This window comes from Ursus arctos, unplaced genomic scaffold (assembly GCF_023065955.2).
Source record: "Ursus arctos isolate Adak ecotype North America unplaced genomic scaffold, UrsArc2.0 scaffold_14, whole genome shotgun sequence".
In the NCBI taxonomy this organism is placed as follows: Eukaryota; Metazoa; Chordata; class Mammalia; order Carnivora; family Ursidae; genus Ursus; species Ursus arctos.
The window spans coordinates 64848497-64870641 of NW_026622808.1; the positions used below are offsets into that span (position 1 = coordinate 64848497).

General features: G+C 48.9%; 1 protein-coding gene across 4 annotated transcripts in view; it reads left to right on the forward strand.

The window, feature by feature from the left end:
• The window catches only part of HRH1 (histamine receptor H1), a 92493-nt gene that overhangs the window by 11720 nt on the left and 58628 nt on the right, over positions 1–22145 (forward strand). For 2 of the 4 annotated variants that reach the window (XM_057311934.1, XM_026501367.4), the window contains exon 1: positions 3405–3617. The exons of the other annotated variants lie outside the window; for them this stretch is intronic. The gene's annotated coding sequence lies outside the window, so the exon portion shown is untranslated. Of the gene's footprint in view, positions 1–3404; positions 3618–22145 lie in introns of those variants that run through there. 4 annotated transcript variants of the gene reach the window in all.

The following is a 22145-nucleotide window of genomic DNA, read 5'->3' on the forward strand; positions in this document are numbered from 1 at the left end:
CTGTGCAAATGAAAAGAAAACTCCTTTGGTTAGTGAGAGATCTCAGATTTCTCAGTTCTTTAACTGGGATTTGTTTCAGTTCAAGGGACATGGCTTCTATGACTGGGTTATATAGCTGGTCAGCTGGGTCACTTGGTCCATTCCCCTCTCTGGAGCTTCTTAGTTTCCCCATGTGAACAAGGAAGCAGTTGGCCTGGGTTTGGTGAGCCATAAATTCTGTTTCCCAAGAGAGAGGTCTCAGTTCCTGAGTACGCACCACAGTCAAGCACTTCACACACATGAGCGTATTTAATCCTAACAATGGTTCCATGAGAAACCAGACATCTGTGCCTGTCCAGCTCCAATGCTCCATTATTCTGTTAATAGCACCCTGATTTTCTTTTAGGGACCCATCCCCCATGCACTCCTAGTCCCTGTCACTTAGGAGGGGCTGACCCCACTCCCTAACTCTAGCCATAGGCATGTAACTCAGGCTTAGCCAATCAGAGCAATTGTGGTGGGTTTGGGCTAGACATATGACCCAATCCAGGCCAATGGAGATCAACACTGGGATTTTTGCTGGACGTATTGGGAAGGAAGTGATCGCTTTACCTTGAGGTTGCTTAATTGGCCATTTCTGCTTCCCTGTGGAAAGACCCAGCCTGCTAATAAAACAGACACAAAAGGAAACAGAGTCAAGACACAGAGGGAAACAAATTCATGACAACTTCCTTTGAGCTTTTGGCACGGACTATGTCTGAATCTAAAATGTCTCCTGAAATTTTTCAGTTGAGAACACTTTTTGGCTGAACCTGGTTATAATTGGGTTTATGTTCCCTGCCACCGGAAGAATCATCATGAAAATCCTGGATATGACCCAGATGTTATTATTCTCATTTAACAGATGCAGTTATTGAGGCTCAGAGAAGCAATGTGAGCACTGACCTAATAAGTGGCAGAGCAGATATTTTTTACCTACCCCTTCTTAATTTGCACCTCTATTCTTGACTTGGGGACTCAAATAGTCCCCCTTTCCTAGCTTTCCTCCACAAAGCACAGAAGTAGGAACAGGCTTATGGAGCCAGGCCAATCCAGGTTCCAGACCCAGTTCAGCTGCTTCCTAACCATCTGATCTTGGAATGACTTACTAGCTGTGTACCCTGAAGCAGTCTCTTCCCCAATTCGTGCCTCTCTCTTCTCATCTGCAAAATAGGAATTTAATAGTATCTTGTTCATAGCGTTGTTGTGAGGAGTAAGTGCTCTCAATTATGTCTAATGCTCTTAGAGCCTGGCACATGGTAAGTATGACAAAGGGCTTTCAATTATTTTTCCTCTGTCGCTTATATGTTATTAGTAAGTTGGTTACCCACCTCCGTCCCACACACCCAGGATGCGGCCTGAGTTATGATATATCAGTTCCAAATGCCACAACGAAGCAACACACACCCTGCTCACCCGGGGCTTCAAATAATGTCTGACATGCTGTTTTTAAAATGCTGATGTTTCTAAGAATGGTGATCACTATGGGCTTAGTAGGCCTAAAACCAGCCCAGGAAGTGAAACTTTGGAGAGGCTTTTCAAATAATCAAGCTTTTGCTGAATGGCAGAAATGCGAGGGAATGAGAGTGGACCCAGCCATTTTCAAGCTCCCCCCAAATTCATACTCCTATCAGCCCCACAGCTGTAGGGGGTAGATTGCATTTCCCTTAGAGTTTATAACAGTTGCTCGCTCAAGGGCTAACTCAATTCCAAAAGGGGCATCAGTCTGGTAAAGTATAAAATATGGAGGCCCTGGAGAATCACCAGGGAATGGAAGGGGGCTTACTGTGGATTCAGAGTGAGTCCTAATTGGGGGGTGTGCTCATCAACAGCGGTCTGGTCAGAGGAACAAAGGGGGAATCCTTTGCCCCTCTGATTCATGAATGTCAGAACCGGTACCCAGGACGGTAACATGGATTGTCAGCTATCTTGAGCCCAGATTTTCCTATCACTGGGCATCACCATCAGTCCTTTAATCCCTAACTTGCAAAAAGACTCAGTGGTCTATGAGCTACCATTTATGGACTTGCTAAGTCCTTCATGTAAATAACCCCATGGGACTTTCCAGCAACCCCAGTGAGATGAAGATTACAGCACAGTAACTATGATCTTGGACCGTGTAGCCAAGTTGCATAGGGTGGATTTCCAGTTCTCCTATATACTAGCTGTGTGACCTTGAGCCTGTTACTTAACCTCTCTGTACCTCAGTTTTCTCTTCTGTGAAATAGGAATAATAATAGCTCCTACTTATTCATGTCGTGAAGATTAAATGAGTAAGCACCTATAGCACTTAGAAGAGTAGGTGGCACCATGACAGCTGTTTTTATTAACCCTCATTTTGCACATGTAGTCCAGGAGGCCAGAAGGATATCACATACCACACACAGCTTGTGAAGCCAGGCCTCAAACTAGCTCTTTGTGATTCCACAACTATTAAGCAGAATTGCCTTCTACTCAGAGGAAACTAAAAGCCCTGCCATGCCCCAAACCCACACCTACCCACCCCCCACCCCCAAACACAGGGTTCTTTCCTCCTCAACACCCTTCTGTCCCTCCGCACTTGAGTGTCTCTTCTGAAGCACTGAGATAAGATCTGAGGTCATAACTGCTTAAAGGTTCAGATGGAGTTTTCCTGGCACTGAGGAAAGAAAACTTTGCCTCTCTTCCCTGGCTTTGGAACTGAAGGCAGCCAGTAAGAATTCTCAAATTGCCAGAGTCAGCGGGCAGAGGCTCCTGGGGACCTGCAGAAGAACACCCCCCCCCCACCCTTGCAGCCTCGCTTGGCCCCAACTCCAGATTTGATCTAGCACAGGATGCTAATTGAAACACATTGTAACTGTGAAACTTGAGTTCATTTGGAGGGGCTACGGAGAAATAGAGGAGGGCTGTGGCGTCTAGACCTTGGGGGGCTCTCTACTCCCCCATGAAACCTCCAGGGTAGGGTCCCTATCTGTCAGTCTTGTTTCTCCATCTGGCTGGCTCTGTCCGTCTCTTTCTAGTTTGGCCTCTTGAGCAGGGATAAGTGGAGGTGGGGTATCACTATATGTCTTTGTTTATCCTTTGGTCTGTGGTTGTCTTTGCCAAACATCATCTCCTCTCTGACTTTCCATCTCTTCTTCTTTATCTGAACTACCTATTTCCGTCTGCCCACCCTCAGGTGAGTGTGGGAGGTGGGGAGTTCTCGCCAGGGTTCTGACCCATCTTTTTTTTTTTTTTTTTTTTATTCTGACCCTTCTGTCACTTCTCTCTTCAAACCCGAGGAGCCGCACCGCGGCGCCTACCGGAGACTGGGGTGCGCCGCGGGAGGTGGGAAAAAGTGTCGGAGCCGGAGGCGCCCCCTCGCGCCCCCTCGCGTCCCCTCCCGGCGTGGGGACGGACCTGGGAGCTCCGAGCTCTAGGAGAGGGCGCCGCAGGCCCACGGGCCTGGGTCTCCGCCTCCCTCCCCCGCTGGCCCCCCTCGGCGCGGCTCCTCCTCTGGAGCCCCGCCTCCTCAGTCCGCTCCCTTGGCGCCCCCGCAGTCGCCCCCGCCGCCGCCGAGCACCAAGCAGCCTGGCTGCCGCGCCCGCCGCACCACCAAACTTTCCCCGGAGCCGGCGCCGGTGAGTCAGAATGGAGCGCGGGCAGGGCGCGGGCAGGGGCCGCAGCGGGGCCGCAGCGGCGGGGCGAGGCTGTGTGCGGGCCGTTGGGGTCTGGGCATCCTTGCGGAGCGGCCGGGACCCCGGGAGCCGGCTGGCGCGGGGTGGGCACGCTTGGGGGCTCCAGGACCCCTGCGGCTTGGGGCGGGTCCCGCAGCGCGGCTCGCTGCAGGGTACCCTCCCTGATCCACCGTTCTGGCGCGGCGCCCTGACGCGCAGACACCTGTGGCTTCCCCGGGGTTCGCCAGGGTGCGCACCGCGAGCATCAGCCTTCAGTCGGAGAGGGCGAGTCCCCAGCTTTTCCAGGGCTGCCCGAGTTTGGTGCTAACCGCAGTCCCAACCCATCTGTTGAGTGCGTTATCTGTGCCAGGCGCTGGGCATCTGTTACCTCTTGGGATTCTCCCTGTGGAGGAGAGGAAACCGGGTATTATTACACCCATTTTACAGAAGAGGAAACTGAGGCTTAGAGAGGGAAAGTTGTGCCCAGGAGGGCAACCAAGTCAAGGAGAGAGTCGGGGTTTTGAGCCCCAGTTGGTCTGACCCAAACCACTTAACTGCACGCCGGCAAGCGTCACCAGGCGCCCAGTATGGGAAGCGTCAAGACCACGGCCAGCGGTCTTCTGCTACTAGGCTGCAAGCCCAGGAGGGACGGACCACCTCCTCATTGTATCTCTCGGAGGATCCTTCGGAAAAATGGGTGGTCGTTACTGCCAGGGAGTGGATTTCGGTGGCCGAAGCGCATTGGGGCTGCTCTTTCAGGGCAAGAGTGAGAGGGGACCAAATTCTGGAAGTTGCTCTAGATTTTTCTGGAGGGAGTCAAGGAAGTTGGGAGCTGGAGCGCAGCAGTCCTTTATGGAAGCTACTTTTTCTCTCTGGGTGATTACCGCTCTCCTACCCCACTCCTCCGTCCCAGAAGAAGACACCCCCGCCGCCCCAATCCCTTAATCTCTTTGAGGTGTCGGCTCAGCCGGCTGCTGGTAGTTCAGAGATGCTCCAGGCAGGGTCGCTGTTCTCCGGCAGGGGGCTCCCACCTCAGACCTGGCACCTGACATGAGGGGACCAGTGTTTGTCTTACTATGTGAGCCTGACTGGAAGGCGCTGGGGTAACTCCTTCCTTGATGGGGGTGGGTCCCTCCTGCTTGTGGCTGGCAGCAGCAAAGGTAGAGAATACTGTCCCTGATGCCTGTACACCACTCTCCTTTTTCTCTGACGGGTGTCCTGCAGGAGGTCTGCTGCTGAGTGAGTTATCATTCCCAGGAATCCCTGACAACCCCATGTAAATATGCCAATATGGTTCAGGGCTGGCTGGACCCTTCTATGAGCCCAAGGCTGTCTGAGGCCTGCCTGGCTCTATCAAGAGATATTTCCCCTGGAGGAGGGAGAGTCTGTGGACTGGGGAAGGAAAGCCTAGTACCATTTTCAAGTGTGATGCAGAATCTTTCCAAGGCAAGAGATGGCCCAGCACCTCCCTGTCCATGATTTCGGAGCTGGGTGGAGACTAGAGCTGCCTGCAAAGGCTCCTGCAGCCCTGAGGAGACTGGGCAGTCCTGGGGTGGGAGTGGTCCCTCCTGGCCCTCAGCTGAGTGTTCAAGGGAGGAAGAACTTGTAGCTGAACCTCCTGCCCCTGGACTCTCTCAGAATTCCTTGTTTGCACTTTCCTTTTCACATTTGAGTTGTGCCTGGCAGAAATGGAGTGGCCTTTCCTTACCAAAGCGGAGGGATAGCAAAGGGAGCAAAAGTGTGGATCCTGGAACTGGCTCAAATCGCAATGCTGTTTATGAGCTCTGTGGCCTTGGGCCAGTTGCTACGCCTCTCTGTTCCTCAGTTTCCTCATTTCTAGAAGAGGAGGGTTCATAGCACCTTCCTCACTAGGTAACTGAAAGAATTGTGTTCAAATGCACGAAGTACTTAAATGGGGCATGTAATATGTAAATGTGCTGTTTCAAAGTTAGTTGTCACGATTGTTAGTATTAAGGTCGAACAGGCCCAGCTCTGCCGTCTGCAAAGCTGCCTCACCAGTGCAAGCCTCTTGCTTTCTCATCTGTCAAGTGGGAGACATAAGTGTGTGTCCCGGAAGTCTTAGTGTGGTCCCAAGCTTTAAATAGCCTAAAACACGATGTCTTGGGGCAGATTTATGGAAACTTCTGGCACTCTACAGAGTGCAATCTAATGCAGATGCTGAGCATTACCACAGTTATCACTGATGGTGAACCTCATTCCTTTACACAGTAGCTTGAACTTCATACTTTGGCTTGGTTCCATGGGCCATGGGTTTGGGACAGTTTTCTGACTTCTCTATAGGTAAGGAAAGGGTTCTTCCTATCTTTTAGCCAGGCTCTCTCTTCTTGATCATTTCTCAAGTCCAATCATGGGCCTCTTTGTGGTTGTGGGATGGCAGAGGGTAGGTTTGAAACTCATTTCATAAGGTGTCCTGTCCTCACCAAGGCAAGGTTCTCAACAGAACATACCACTTGAACTGCCTTTCAGATTGTCTTACTGACTTGGGATATTTTGTGCATCTTCCATATGAGTGGACACATCCAGAGCTCTGAAAATTTTGTCCCTTGAAGCAGAATGGTGAGGTTAAAAAAAAAAAAAAGAAAGAAAGAAAGAAAAGGAAAGCTCAGGGTTAGAACCCCAGCCAGCCCTTTGAGATGAGTGACCTTGGGCATTAGTCTTTTCATCTGCAAAATGGCCACTAATCATATTTCCCAGTATCTGGTTCTCAGGAATAATGTCAAGATTGAAAAGCAGAGAAAAGAAGGAAAAAAGCAGGTAGTATAAATGGCAAAGAATTGCATGCAATTGTAAGTAATTCTCATTAGCATTCAGTCCAAGCATTAGCTGTAATTGCTCCTGATCCAAGACGTTTTATCTGAAAGATGTACCTGGCAGAGGATCGTTCAAGCCCCAGTCACCTGCTGCCCTCCCTTTCACAGTGACGCTGAGCATTTCTGAATCTCTGGATGTAATTATAATAAAGCTCCCGTATCTTATTTATAAGTGACTCACTTCTGCCATTAATGGTGGCAGAGGACTCAGGCACACACTCGTTGGGAACAATGCTGCTGATGCTGTGGGAGGGGGGGCCAGGATGCCTCTTCTCTTTTATGCATTCATCTTCCCTGCTGTAATTCTCCAGTGATAATGCACGAGGATCACATGGGCCGGGATCGAAGCTGACAGCTCTCAATTTGTGTAGCAGCTTGCATGGCAAAGCCCATTGAAATTTGCCTCTGCCAGCAGAATGGATGTTAGAAATCACTACATCACAACAGAGAGAATGAAGTAGAGGAGGTTGAGGAAGGCACCTCCAGGGAGTGGTTAAAAGCATAGACTCTGGTGTTCAATAGGCCTGATTTTGAATCTTGCTTCTGCCGGCTCATTAGTTGTGGTGTGACTTTTGGCCATCTTCCCAGCTGGACTATCAGTTTTGATTGAGCAGGGTCCATGTCTTCTTATTCACCACGGTATTCATCGCTCCTAGGGCATGGAAGGGGTTCATGAATGTCCAATGAATAAAGCAATGGATATATGAATGACAAGCTGCATGATCGAGCCTCAGCTTTCTCATCTTTAAATGGGGTTAATATAGCACCCACCTTGCTGCAAGTACTGAATGAGGAAATGCTACACACAGAATAAGCACCCAGCAATGCCCTTGATGACAAATTGGTGAGCAGAGTCTGTGGAGCGAGAACATTTTCACCACCCTCAGACCAACAAGAGGCAGTAATACTGGTCATAAGAATCCCTATATTTATACAGCGTTCTACAAAGTGCTTTCATATCCATTGACCCCTAACAACTAGACAAAATGGCTATTTCTGTTTTACAGGCGAGGAAACAGGTTCAGAGGGGTTGGTGGAATGTCCAGAGTCACACATTTAGAAGCGGCAGGAAGTAGAATATAAGCCAGTTTGCTCTTATCTGCTTCCTAATACTGAGCTCTCTGTTGCCTCACTGGGGTCCAGAAGGTGCAGTATTTAATCTTCCATGAACATGGTATCTCTCTTCATTATGTAAGATATCTTTAACTTCTCATGGTATAGTTTCCCAATTTTCCCTTAGTGGTCTTGCACATCTTTTGTTAGAGATATTCCTAGTCATTTGATATTTCACATGCTATTATAAACTACACACACACACACACACACACACATTCTTTTTAAGTTAATGTTTTGTTGGTTACATTTTGGAAAAATATGTTTGCATTTTGTATATTGATTTTGTATATAGAAATCTTGCTAAGCTCTCTTACTAATTAAAAAAGTGTATTTGTAGATTCTTTTGAAAACAACGTGTATAGAATTGTAGGAGGTGCAAATAAGTTTTTCTTCCTTTCCAATCCTTTCAGGTTTTTTTTCTTTTTTTCTTTTTTTTCTTTTTTCCTTGCCTTATAGCCCTAAGACTTTGAGACAGGAATGAATTAAAAAGGGGAGAGTGGGCATCTTGCCTTTTGTAGTTCTTACGGAGGAGCTGTCCACATTTGACAATTAGGTATGTTTAGTCTAGGGTTTTGGTACATAATTTTTATCAGATTAAAGAAGTTCCTTTCTAATCCTAGTTTTCCACTTACTCTTTTTCTTTCTTTTCTCCCCCTCCTCTTCCTCCTTCTTCTTTTTTGGTTATAAATGGACAGATTTTTTTTCTGCTTCTGCTCAGATAGTCACATGATTTTTCTCTTTCAATCTGTTAACATGATGAACCACACTGACTTTTACATTTCTGGAATCAAACCAACTTGGGTCATCCTGTAGTATCTTTATTGCTGGGTTATTTCTGCTCACTTTTTTTGTTGAAGATTTTCACATTATGTTTTCATGAGTGAGATCTGCTGGTGATGTTTCTTTCTGGTGCTTACTTGTCAGGCTTTGGTGTCAAGGTTATGCTGGCCTCATGAAATGAGGCGGGCAGTGTTCCCACTTCTTCAGTTCTCTAGAAGAGATTGTGCAAGCTGGGTGTTGTTTTTGTGGAGTATTTGGTGAACTCACCAGTGAGGACCCAGAGGATGGAAGCTGAAGAAAAGGGTGGGGAGGACAGCTGGTTTCAGCTCTGTCCAAAGTGGAACTTCCTAATGGCGAGAGGTTCAGGCTGCCTCAGGTAGGGGTTCAGGGACCGTGAGCCCCAGCTGTCCTGAGTGCTGCAGGGAGAGCCCAGCCTTGGACACTGGGTAGGGTTTTTGCAACCAGGGATCCTGGATGAAGAGAGCTCAGCCCAGGGTGAGAATCTGATGCCTTTGAGCTCCACTTGAGTGCTGTCCCGCTTCTAAAATCACCACGGCCGCAGACAGTGTGCTCACCGTGAACTATTAGTCCCTGGTGCCAACAGATGGAGGAACCTGCCTCCCTGGACCATTTGTCTTCTGGTTGGTAGGAGAGGCTTTCCCTCTCTGTGATATCAGTTTGCCTGGGATCTCCTGATTGGGACCTGGGACCACACCCCTCTTGCTGACTCCCGCCTCCCCCTATCCCACTGGGGTAGCTAGATTTGGGCAAACTTCTCAGCCCAATCTTCCCTCCAACTTCTTTTACCAAAGCACCAAGGCACTGTGCTAATTTGGATCATCTCTTTTAATCCCCAGAACAATGCTATGAGGTAGTGACTATAATCCCCATTATTCACATTAGGAAAACAAGGTTTGGGATCGTCATTATCTCAATGGTTTCCTGTTTCACACTAAATTATCCTTCTCTAAACTATTTGAGTTTGGGTGTAAGATAAAGGTGCATTTTAATTTGCTTTTCACATCTTTAACCAGCTGCCCTCATCCTGTTTACAGCAGCTTTCTTCCCTTCCTCACCTGTATGCCACGTGTATCAGACACTCTGTGTGGTCAGAAGCAGACAGCAGCTTTGCACAACTCCAGGGGAATACTAGTCACATGGTCTCCAATCTTGGACATCAGGGTGTATGACCTGGAAACCCTGTCATTACTAGCAAGTCTCTTTCCAGGCTGTCTGTCCTGGTGTTGAACTTTTTGCCGATTCTAGCCACTGACCAGCTGACAGCATCATGGCGGGAAACAGAGAGCAGATGCCAGCTGGGCATAGGAGAGTGGTAGGGACCATGCCACGATGCTCTGATGATTATCTATGTACTGTATGTTTTAAGAGCTGGCAAAGATGTCTGCTTCGTCTTCTTTTTCTTTTGTTTTCTCTCTTCTAAACTTTTCTAGGCAATTTTTGCTCTGCTTATTCTTTCTGAGAACTTTGTTTATTTTCTAGCTGGCTTTTCTCTGTTCCTGGAGAAAATCATCATTAAACAAATCCATCCTGCTGTCCCTCACCCTGACCTATGTGAAACACAGTCGATCGCCAGTCCGCACGTGTGGTCTGGAACCTCTGCCGGTGTGACTGTTGATCGTGGGCTGAGGATGGAAGCCTCACTTTCTTTCCTCTGTCCTTGGCACCTACCTGTTTGAGTAGTGGGTCCACCCTGATGGGCCTAACATGGGCCTCAAGTGGATCTAATCCCAGCCTCCCTGGGGAAGGATGGTCTAGCTTTTCAAAATGCCTCCCTTGAACTCCCCAGAACAAATTGGGGGGGGGGGACCATGAATTCTGCATTTAAATCAGATCATTACAATCTCTTGAAAACAAGTTCCTGTGAGACAGAAAGAGAGAAAATGTTGTATAGATACATTTAGTCGGATAAGTGACACTTGTAAATTCAGTTTATGGTCAGAACAGAGATTCCAGGTCCAGATGACATAGGTTTGGATTCTGGCCCCACCGCTTGCTAGACTATGTCCAGGACAAGTCATCCCACCTATCTTTCCTTTGATCCCCTCAAGTATAAAGTGGGGTTAGTGACTGTATTAACTTACAGCGTCACTGTGAGTAATAAGTAAGTCATGAAGTTCAAAAGAATTAATATTTGAAAAGGACTTAACACAGAGTCTGGCAACTCATAAACATTTATAAAATAAACCAATTAGTAAGTAAATATATTATGGGTTTCTTCTCCCCTAAGAAATTGGGAGTCATTTTGTCATGTTCCAAAACAAACCTTGCTGGGTTTTAAAAGTTGAAATGGTGTCAACCCTGTGCATCCATTTCTGACCCTCCTGTGTGATTAGTGTTTTCGGCATGAAGATATTGTCTCAGATTACACCGGAAGCTTCTTGAGGGCATGCTGTGTGCCACTTAGCTGAACTGCCCCAAGATCAGATTCTTTTACGAGGTTCTAGAACCCAGAGGTCGTGGGTTTGGTAGCAGTAGTTGGGGTTTCACATCCTGATGCCATCCATCAATAGTTACCTCTTTGGCCTCAGAGGAAGCCTTGTAAAGCCTTGTAACCTCCCTGGCCTCAGTTTCCATATCTATAAAAGGGGAATAATAAGAATAAGAATTCTCACAGCATTATGGAGAGCCTCTTCTCCCAAGCTTGCGGTGACTGATCTTCTCACCACTGAGGACTCACATATCCCCTCCTTGGAGAGGCCTTCCCCAACCACTCTGTTTTGACCACTTCCCCCCCACACACCCCAGTCTGGTTCCTCTCCATTGATTTTCTTCATAGCCCCCATCAGACTTCCAGCCCCCGAGGTGCAGGGACGTCATCTGCCTGGTTTACTGCTATGCCCGCAGTGACTCCATTAATTAGCCCTGGGCACCTAGTGGGTGTGCACTAAAAACTTATTGGATGAAAAAGTAAGATCACAGCTAGAGCCTTAAAAGACAAGGGCACGCCCTGATCACACGGAGGGGAACAGACAGCACCGAGATGGCAAAGTACCTGGTACTTTGTAGTACTCACACACCCAAAAATGCTTTTAGGCATTTCAAAAGTGGTAAGAAACACTGAACAAAGATGGGTTCTTTTTCACGGTTGTATCAAGAACGCAATCAATATTTGTCCATTATTGATTGATCGATTCTCCCAGCACCCAACACCAGGCTTGACTGAGGCCCCGAGGAGCTCCATTAACAAGTTGGGAACAGAGGGCAGGGTGTCTCCCTCTCGTCTCTCCGGTTGGGGATGCAAGGGTCCGATACATAGCACTCCTTTGCCTGGCTTGAGTTCTGGCCCGACTGAGAGTTCCGCCCAGCTGGGCAGCTGGGGAACAACGTGTCACTGTCAGCACTGGTTGCAGTAACCCTGGAGGGTTAAGGCTGAAGGCCAGATCCGGACGGTGTCCCCGCCTGCCTGGTGCAGGCAGTGCTGGGCCCCACAGGCGTGCAGCCCCTCCTCCTTCCTGGTAGAGAGCACAGTCAGATACATGCTCCCTGCAGGCAGGCTGGCTTCTAGGGGAAGCAGAGAAGGGCGTGAGTAACACTTGCCTGTTTCATCTCTGCAACTCACTCATAAACATGTGGCATGCAGCACAGACCCAGGGGATGAACAAAGGAGGAGGTGGGGAGAGGCCAGGGGTATGAAGCTAGTGAAGCTCCCATTACCTGGAAGGAAACGTGTGGAAGGAAACAGGACAAGATGCCTCCAGAGAGGTAGGGTGAGCCGGAGGCCTCTGATGCTGGCTCATTATATATACCAGCGGACTCTGAAAGGAGGAGAGTTGTGAGCCTTCTGAGCCTTCCCATCCAGCAATGAAGGAAAAGAACTGCCATCTGTAGAGCAAGCATGCCAGGCCAGGACTTTCCATTCGTTAAGTTACCAGTTCCTGCAACAGTCCCGTGCGATAAGAATGGGTGTGCCCATTTTATAGATAAGAAAACTGAGGTCTGAGATGTTGACTAACTTATGTTAGTGTGAAACTGGGGAGACCAGTAAGGAGGCTATTGCAGTCGCCCAGATGAGAGAGGATGGTCACTTAGACCAGGAGGTGGTGGCAGCAGAGAGGGGGGAGAAGGGGACACACTGACACTGTTTTGGAGCAGATGCATTAGGACAGGGTGTGGTGAGCCCGGCTGGGGCATTACTTGAGGACAGTGTTAAAGCAGTGCCGTCGGGTAACTCATGGGTTTTTCTGCTTGTTTCTCGCATTTTGGGTAGAATAGACATGATCCTCCTGGGCAGAGATTATTTGAAGAATTAAGAATTCCACAGGCACCACATCTGCACATCTCAGCGGAACTGAAACTGATGATCACTCAGTCTTAATTGAAAGTGCTAGCTGGAGCATGCTGGGAGAGAATGAATGAAAACACACGGGGGTGAGGTTGGGGCCAAGGGAAAAGACGCTTGGGTCTGTGAGAGGTCTTGTAAAGAACGGGGTCCTGCCCACCCCCTCCCCCATTTCCTCCCTCCCTCAGTATTGACCACTGCTGCACCCACTGCCCTGTCCTATTCCCCGGAGCCCAGTCCCCTCTGCAGCCCCCCTATTCCAGCCTGGGCTCAGGCCTTCCCTCCCTCCCCAGGACCCCCTACAGCACCCTGATGCCCCTCCCCCCCCTCCATCGAGGGCTCTTTGCCAGGAGCAAATCTGATCATGTCAATCCCCTGCTCAAAATCCAATGACATCCTCTATAGCCATTAAATAGAATGAAGACTGAGTACCACAACTTGGAAAGATGTCCATGGTAAACGTGTCATTAAGTGAAAAGAGGATGTGGCAGGATAGCTCTGACGGTGTAGGATGGCACTGTGTAGTGGTCAAAAGCATGGGCTCTGGGGCCATACTGAGTTTGAACCCCAGCTCCGCCCCTTGGTAGCTGTGTGGCCAGGAGCAAGTTCTTAATGTCTCTGTGCCTCAGACTTCTCAGTGGAACAATGGGAACGACAGCAGTGCTCACTCCCAAAGGGTTGAGAGGGCTAAAGGAGGGCTTAGCCCAGTGCTTGGCTCCTAGCTGCACTCCATAAATGCAGGTCATTATCATGACCATAATTGTATATGTTCACATACATTTATATGTACCTCTCTCTCTTTTCATCTCATTCTTCAGAACTCGGATTAGAAGTCTCCTCTTCCAGGAAGTCTTCCCTAAACACCTCCCCCCTCCTCCCCCTGCTTAAAGGCTGGGCTAGTACTCTTTTCTGGACTCACACCACCCCCTGCTCTTACATCTACCACACATATTACTCCTTATTGTAACTGTCTGTCTTCGCATGGCTGTAAGCAGCCTGAGAACACAGGCTGTGGCTGGCTCACCCATTAGGTCCCTGGTACCTATCACAGTGTGGGGGGGCATAGTAAGCCCTCAAAAAATACTTGTCGAATGAATGAATGGGTGAATGAATGAATGTGAGCAGGGCTTTGAAACAGAAGGTTTCAATGGGTAGAGGTGTAGAGGAAGAACATTTCAGGCAGAGGCAAGAGGGTGAGCAAAGGCACACAGGTGGGAAGGAAGGTGCACTCTTCGGAAAGGGTAAGTAGGCTGGTCGGGCCACATCGCAGAGTGTGATCACGGAGTGACAGAAAGACTTAAGGTTGGAAGGTAGGTAGGGAGCACAAGAAATGTCCTGTGTAAACAAAAGGAAAGTAGATGTAAAGAGGGAGGGCACGGGGAAGGAGGAGATCTGTGAGGGGTGTCGTGCCCTTTTGTCATTCATCTGCTGATCCCCCAGCCTGGCTCAGGGGCTGCTGTGACGCTGTGGCCACAGCATAACGTGAAATAAATCCCTGCCTTCCCTGTCTCTTTCCACCTCCAGACTACAAACGTCACAAGAGATGGAAATGTACGTCTTCTCTTTTTTCTAAACCTTTTCTTGCCAACAAAGAGCAACTCTTTCTTCCTCCATCCCTGCTTTCCTCTGCCACATAGGGCTACAGACATGGATTGTGCTGTGCATTCTGATACCTGGATCCTAGTATAAATCACTCTAGTTTTTGTGGGAGTAGAGGATTTATAGCTTCTCTACTTTATCAAACCATCCATGTGACTCCACTTCGTTTCTGGAGTCCTTTTATCAAGCCAGCAACAGAAACAGACTGGCAGTTCAGTCCTGGGTCAGAGGCAGACATCAGTCTTTTGACCAGAGTTCCTGCAAAAGAGAAAGTCCTCACTGAAGTTCTTGGGGCTGAATGGAGTCTTTGCCAAACCCAAACAGGCAGTGCTGCCTGGGTTCAGCGGCAGAGGTGTGGGAAGGTAAAGCAGGAGTTGGGGTCTGTTTGTGGGGATCGTGCCCCTACTCTGTGCTGGGGACGCTGCAGTGGACAGACAGACGCACCCATTGCCTTTACAGTTTAGCCAAGCTGGCATTTGAACTGAGATCCTTTTTCCTTAGTGCCATGAAGCCCCTAAAGGTAACTGCCCAGAACGTTTTAGAAATTGCTCAGCGTAAGGCAATCCGAACTCTTAGCTTGGTATCTCAGATAACATTCCTCCATTCATTTCATCCTCTATAAATACAAAAAGTGGATCTTTCTAGGTGTAAATTCCAGGCTGGGTAGCAGGAGTCAGTCACAACACCAGACCCTGGGTTTCCTGTGTGGAGAGCTCACCGATACCAAGAGATTTCACTGTTTCCTTTCTGTTACAAGGAGGAAAAGCAGGCAGTCAAGTAGGGAATAAAAACTCAATGGAACATTTGGCTCTGCAGATTGAAGTGGGGAGCTTGAGTGAGGGACAGGGATTTGGCCGCCCAAGGCTTGGACACCCAGGTTGTTCCGTCAGTGCTGAATTCCCTAATGGCGAGCTCACCGTGCCAGTTCTGAACACCCCGGGCTCTCTGCGTCCTTAGTCGCTAGGGGAAACCAAGCGTTTTCCTGGTGAATGCATCTTACCCCCTTTCATCCCAGACACAGAGCTCTGTGTGTATCTGTGCACTAAATGTTACTTTGTAAGTACCGTGGGGCGGGCGGGGGGGGCGTGAATCTCAGCTTCATGCTTGTTACTTTACTGTATTGCCCTCACAAGTCTTATTGGCATCACCTAACACAAGGCACCGGTAGTCATGGTGCGCACTGAGCATCTGTTATGTGTCTGACATCGTGCTGAGCACTTAATATTTGTCCCCTCATCTGGCCCTCTAAATAGCTCGTGAGGTCAGGACTGTTGTCCCTGTTTTAACGATCACACAGCCAGAAAGTAGAGAAGCCAGGATTCACAGCCAGATCTGGCTCCCAGCCCCTGTTCTTTACCACATTCTTTAGGGGAAGTTAGAGCTACAAGGGTCTCTCCTTCAGAGGAGGAATAGGGGCCTGGCAGAAGGAGGGGGACTGGCCCAGGGTCACACCTCCTATGATGGCAGAGCTGGCTCTAGAACCCAGGTCTCGTGACCTCTGTGGCCGCCACCACTGGCTTTGGGCAGACTGTTCTCTTTCTGAGACTTCCCACATCAAACCTAAACTCCAGGCCAGAGTTCTGTCCGTGGGCTCTTTGCACACTGGCCCCATCTATGCTTGACAACTCACCCTTCCCCAGATGCTCCTCGTGGCTCCTTGTCACCATGACTTTGCTGCCACCATACCTCCCACTTTCCCTGCCCACTCAAGCCCTAAGTTCCCACTGAACTGTACACTTCAAACAAGTGAGTTTTATTCTGGGAATTTTTTATTATGATAAAATATACAGAGTAAAGTGAGGGAATCCTATGGTTTGTAGATTGTATCTCAGTGCCACTATTTAAATAAAGAAAGAAAGGAAAGGAGTCAGGGGAATGCTTGTTCTGAGTTCTCCCTTCCGTGGTGCCTCTTCCAGGAAGCCTTCCCTGTTTCCAGGCTGTTTGGGGTTACAGTGACCCTGGGGTGTATGGTCTGCATATAGTGGGATGTGAGAAAGATGAAAAGCAGTGTCACCATTGTCAGGGGACAGTGCCAGGCCCCATGGGGAATGGGAGGGTCATTCGGATCCACTGGAAATTCACGAGCCTGTCCTGCCCCTGCAGCAGTGTCCTCTGCTCCCCTCTCTAGAACAGGGACAGCGAGGGGCCTCAGTGACCTACCTGCTCCTCTGCTTTGGCTATTCCTGCTGATGCCAACTGAGCCTCCTTTTTGCTCTGCTGCACCTTTCATTCATTCAGCAAACATTTCTTGAGCGTCTACTGTGTGCCAGGCCCTGCTCTCAGCACTTGGGTTATGCAGCAGAACAAAGCCAACAAAGGTGCCTGTCCAGGTGGAGCCTATATACTCCTTTGGATTCTTCTGGCCCATGACGTCTGTTGTGTCATCGTTTCTGTGACCTCATGGCTTTTGATGTTTGTCCCTGATTTCTACCAACTGCAGCTGCTCTGTATGTTTCACATTCTGCATTTCAAGAGGCAGACTTATAGTTCGGTTAGTCAGTATCTGGTTGCCCAGAGACTTTGCCCCCAGCCACCCCATAGATAACCCATGAATACTGTTGAGGACTGTTCTGGGTGCTAACATACAGGGATGAACGAGATGAAAGGTGCTGCCTTCTTAGCGCTTATGCTCTAGTTGGGGGACAGACAGGAAATAAATCAAGCAGTGAATATAAAATGCAGTAAGTGATAAGCAGGGTGAGAGAATGAGGGCTGTCCATTCACATAGGCAGGGTGGCATTTGAATCAAGTCAAGGGGGAACGGAAGCGTGCTTATATCTGAGGGAAAAGCCTTCTGGGCAGAGGAAACAGGAAGGCCCTGGGCTGGAGGTGGTTTGGAATGTTCTAGAAAGAGGGAGGAGACCTGAGTAGTTAGAGCAGAGTGTGCAGGGGATTGAGTCAGAGTCACGGGGCCAGGCATGGGAGGCCTTGATGGCCGTTGTGAGGACGTGGCTTTTGTTCAGAAGACACTGGGAACCTCCAATGGCATGATCAAATGCATGATAAAAAGCATCACCCTGGCTACTGTGTGGGCGATACACTGAAAGAAGAGAAGAGTGGTGGCAGAATGACTCCAGGGAGGGTAATGCCGTCATTCAAGCAAGGGGCGGTGGTGGCCTAGACCAGGGTATAGTGTGGACATGATAAGACGTGATGAGCTCTCAGGTCTATTTTGAAGAACTGAGCATGATGGATGTCCCTCTGACGTACTTTCCCCCAGTTGCCCAGGCGGACGCAAAGGCTGCCTCCTGTCTGCTCCTGAGGGACTTACCTTGGGTGCCACGGATGAGTTTCCTGATCTGGAACAGGAGGATAATAATCATGCCTCCCTCTTGGGGTCATTGTGAGCATGCAGGGCCCTAGCAGGGCTCCTGGTGCAAAGTGGGTGCCCAGTAAATGAGGGCCATTATTGTTAGGAACATGGGAGGTACGGCAGCATGCAAGGGATGCCTCTGGCTTGGACTTTTCCTGGTGGATTTTGGGCAGCCCTGGCTCTGTTCTGGCCAGAACCCTGGGATTGGGATGTTTCCAATTGGAAATGGAGGGCAGACCCCTTTACTGAAATCCAAATAAGAGCCTGGGGCTTATTTCAGTCCTCACAACCCCTTGGAGCAATGGAACTCACCGACCCCATTCTAGAGTCTCAGAGAGGTGAAGGGATTCACCTAGGGGCCTGTGGCAAGTGGTAGACTTCAGGCCTGAACCACTGACCCGTGGCCAAGAGGCAGAGTGGTATAGTGATTAGAGGCCTGGGCTTGGGGCCTACAGAAGTCTAAGTTTGAATCCTGGCTCTGCTCGGCGTGATCCTGAACATGTCCCTCTCTGTGCCTCGGTTTCCTTAGCTGTAAAATAGGCCAATACCGGGTTCCTTGCTTGGCTGCGGTGAGGTGTAGGGGAAGGGCTGGATGTCAAGTCTTAGATGGGACCCGCGCCGAGTAGGCACTCAACAGCTAAGACCTCTCCTCTGTCCCCCCTAGGCCTATGTCTCTGTGGTTCCTGCCAGCATTTTGAAGTAGATGCCTCATTTCCAGACGCTGTCATGGAAACCAAGAGATGGGGGAGTAGGAGAGGCCTAGCAGAGGTCCAGGGGGAGGGGACATCATTCCCTTGCTCACCCTCTAGCCCACCTCAGCCAGCTCATTATAGCAGTGATGGCTCAGAGGAACAAAGTGGGGGCGGGAAGCCAGGCTGTGATGGAGGAGACAAAGGCTAGCTGGGCTCAACTGGAGGCTTTGTTCCTGTAGGGAGTGTGGGACACAGGGCACCACCTGTGGGGCCCACTCCCAGCCACCTCCCAGGCCCCCCAAGACTTAGGCAGGCCGAAGCCGGGATATGACTCATTCTGGAATTCCTTATCCACCTGCTGTTCTTTCCACCCCCTTCAAGAGGCAGTACATTCATTGTCTTGCCCTTTGAAACAACCTCCCTACCACATCTCTGTCAAGTCAAAGCCGACAGCCCTTCTGTTTCTGTGAACTAATATCAAAAATGAGTTGCTCACTGTCTTGCAGCAAGAACAGCTCTGTTTGGAGACCTAATCCCTCTATCCAGGTGCCCTTTAATAATCAGATCCCTTTTGACACCTTGTCTCAAGGAAAGGATCCCCTTCCCCCTTCTCCATACCCCAGCCCTCTGGAACTCCATCCCACAGTGCCTACTGCCTCCCCCTCCCCCAGCATGTGGACACTGTTAGGCCTCCCCTCCCCTATTTAGAATGCACACTTCAGGCCCTGCAGCTTTGGAGGAACTCAGCAGAAGGACCCCAGGGCTTGGAGTCACACAAAGCTTGGAATCGCCACTTGGCACACCGTATGACAAGTCAGTGGCCCCCGGGGAGTCCCAGTTTTCTTATCTGCTCAAGGGGGTCCCTAGCTGGATCTGCCTCACAGGACTCAATGAGTTAATCCAGCTGAAGCAACTGCAAACTGCACTATCAGTATTATCACTTCACACCTTTCTTTAAACTCAGGAGCAGGGAAGGAAGCAGAAAAAAACAAAAACAAAAAAGCAAGCCCAAAACACACTTTGTTTATAAAATTAAGTGTTTTCTCTTTAAGATGGCAAGAATTTGCTAAACTCTTTCCTTGGAGGAGATGTTACCAGCTTTGGATCAGTGTGCCAGACGTTTATCGCGTGCCTGTGTGCCAGGCTCCATGCTAGGCTCTGAGGAGACAAAGGGGGACAAGGCATGATCCATGCTTTTGAACTTGCAGTATGGTGGGGAGGGCCGACCCATATGCAGTCGGTCTCCACGTAATAAGATATGTGTTAGGTCTAGATGGACACAAGGCTTACGGCTGCACTGTAAGGGTTAGGGGTTAGGCGGGAGTACTTAGCTCAGCCTAAGGGTGTGCCTGCCTAGTTTTCAAAGATGAGTAGGATGTAATTCAGCAAAATGAGGTAAAATGAGCTAACAGGCAGAAGTTATGGTCTCAGCAAAACAATACAGCATTCCAACAAATAGCATGGTGTGTGCAGGAATCCGTAGGGAGTTAGGTTTTGCCAGAGCAGAAGATAAAGTTTATGGGCGGGGGGGAGCGCCTGGGTGGCTCAGTCAGTTAAGTGCCTGCCTTCGGCTCAGGTCATGATCTCAGGGTCCTGGGATCGAGCCCCACATCAGGCTCCCTGCTCAGCAGGGATCCTGCTTCTCCCTCTCCCTCTGCCTCTCCCCCTGCTTATGCTTTCTCTCTCTCTCTCTCTCTCTCTGTCAAATAAATAAAATCTTTAGAAGAAAAAAAAAAGATACAGCTTATGTGCAGGGGGTGGTAGGAGATGGACATGCCTAGAGAGAGAAGCAGGATCATTGCCTCCCGTGATTTAACCTGGAATCTTCTCATCCCAATGAGTGAAAGATTCAGGGTCTCCAGGAGACCCAGTGGGCAGGTGGAAGGGTTTGCATTGCCCATTTATTCTCAGGAAACTTGCCCTTCGTGGAGTGGTCCTAGGACCAGCAGCAACAACATAACTTGGGAGCTTGTTAGAAATGCAGAGCCTCAGGCCCCGCCCCAGACCTGCAGAATCAGAATCTGCATTTGAACAGGATGACATGTAGGCACCTTCCAGAATGAGGTGAGGCAGGGCCAGAAGGCATCCGGGCATCTCCTGTTCTCCCTCCAGCTCCCTGGCAAAGGTGGGCGTATTGCTCTTCAAGCAGTGCGGGACCCCCGAGTAGTCATGTGTCATTGGTCTTAGATGAGGACTAGGCGGGCATTGCCCCTATTTGAGGACTGTCCTCCAGGGGGACATGTCTGAATCCCTTTTGCCACCTCCCTGTGGTCTCTTGCCTGGTCTCAAGCAGGATCGAGTGGGATGTATGAATACAACTTTCTTACTCATTTGTTAAGGAGAAAGCTTTTCTCTGTTCCTTATTAATAAGAGCCTCCAAAATAAAAGATATGTGGACAGGAGATGCAGCAGGTGCTGCTTACTTGGCTCCTTCCATGAGATGGTTTATCTTCGGGGCAGGGTACCTTGTGCATATCAATTTTATAGCCCCTTTTTTCATCCATGTGTTCTCTTGAGAAAGGAACAAAGACTACAAAGACTCCCACATCTCCCAGGACCTTGAAAATCAGGCCAAGTGATTTGGACTTTTACCGGGGCACTAGAGAGACATCGAGGAGTTCCAAGGAAGGGAGTGACAAAATGCTGCTGATTGAAAGACGATGCTGCCAGCAGTGAGGAATTGGCAAGAAGGGTCTGGAGACGTCAGTGCAGAGGCTGATGTCAGGGTCCAAGTGACAAAAGATCAGGCCTGGGTCTGGCCAGTGGCTCTGTTTGGTGACACTGCACCAGCCCTCAGAGGCTATACTTTGTCCTGCTAAGTGGGTAATGTCGCAAGAATTCTGAGTTCATAACCTATCTAATCTGCTGGAGACAGAAGCAGCTGCTAAGTTTGAAGGAGTCACTTAGAACTAGCTGAGAATAAAATCTGGAACCCTCTGTGTGTGATATGTATCCAGTGAGGTCATCTATTTAGAGCTGGACAGTTTAGTTAGGAACTGCTGGCTAGACTCTCGGCTTCCCCTGGGAACTCCTCTGAATTCTCACACCGGCCCTTGGGATGAACATGGAAGGCCCTGCTTAGGATTCAGGACCCCTGGGCCCAGCTGAGAAGGGAGAGGAAGAGAGAAACAGAGCCTCGGAAGTTCTTCTGTTACCTTTGGTGCATCTTACTAGGAAGAAAGTAGAACATTGTTTCCCAAACTTGCTCTGTGGAACCCTGAATAGAAGGAGGTTCCATGGCTGCGTAAGTCTGGGAATGCTGCATATCATATCTTAGGGATTCACAATACCCAGTAAATGATGAGGACTTTAAGTCAGGCAGAACCTGGCTTTGAATCTCAGCTGCAGCATTTACTGTGTGATCTTGGGCAGTGAACTTCACTTCTTGGGTTGATTCAGTCTCGCTGCAAAATGGAAATAATGGCAGTTACCAATGATGTAAAGTTATCATGAACATTCGTGAGATAGTGCACAACACCTGTCTTGCACATTAGGAAACACTAAAGGATAGCTGTTTAATTATTACATTTTTAATAGTATTAAATTATTTATAAAAATTTATTTTAAATATATTAATTACTATTATCTTATTATTTTATCTTTAAAGGCTCTGAGAAATCCTGCAGTAAAATCTGCTTGACTTTGCTTAACTTAGTGTTTCTGAAATTTATTTGATTTTGGAGTTACGTTTTTCACATAACATACAGGACTTTCTAAGGAATTCATGCTCTGTGGGACTCTGGGAAATACTGATTTTTGTGTTTTGGGAGTAGTCTGGGGAAGCCAATGTCTCTGAACCAGAATCCAGGCTAAATATGGATCATTCTGGGTGTAGAGTTGTGTTTCATTCTCAGTTCCTTT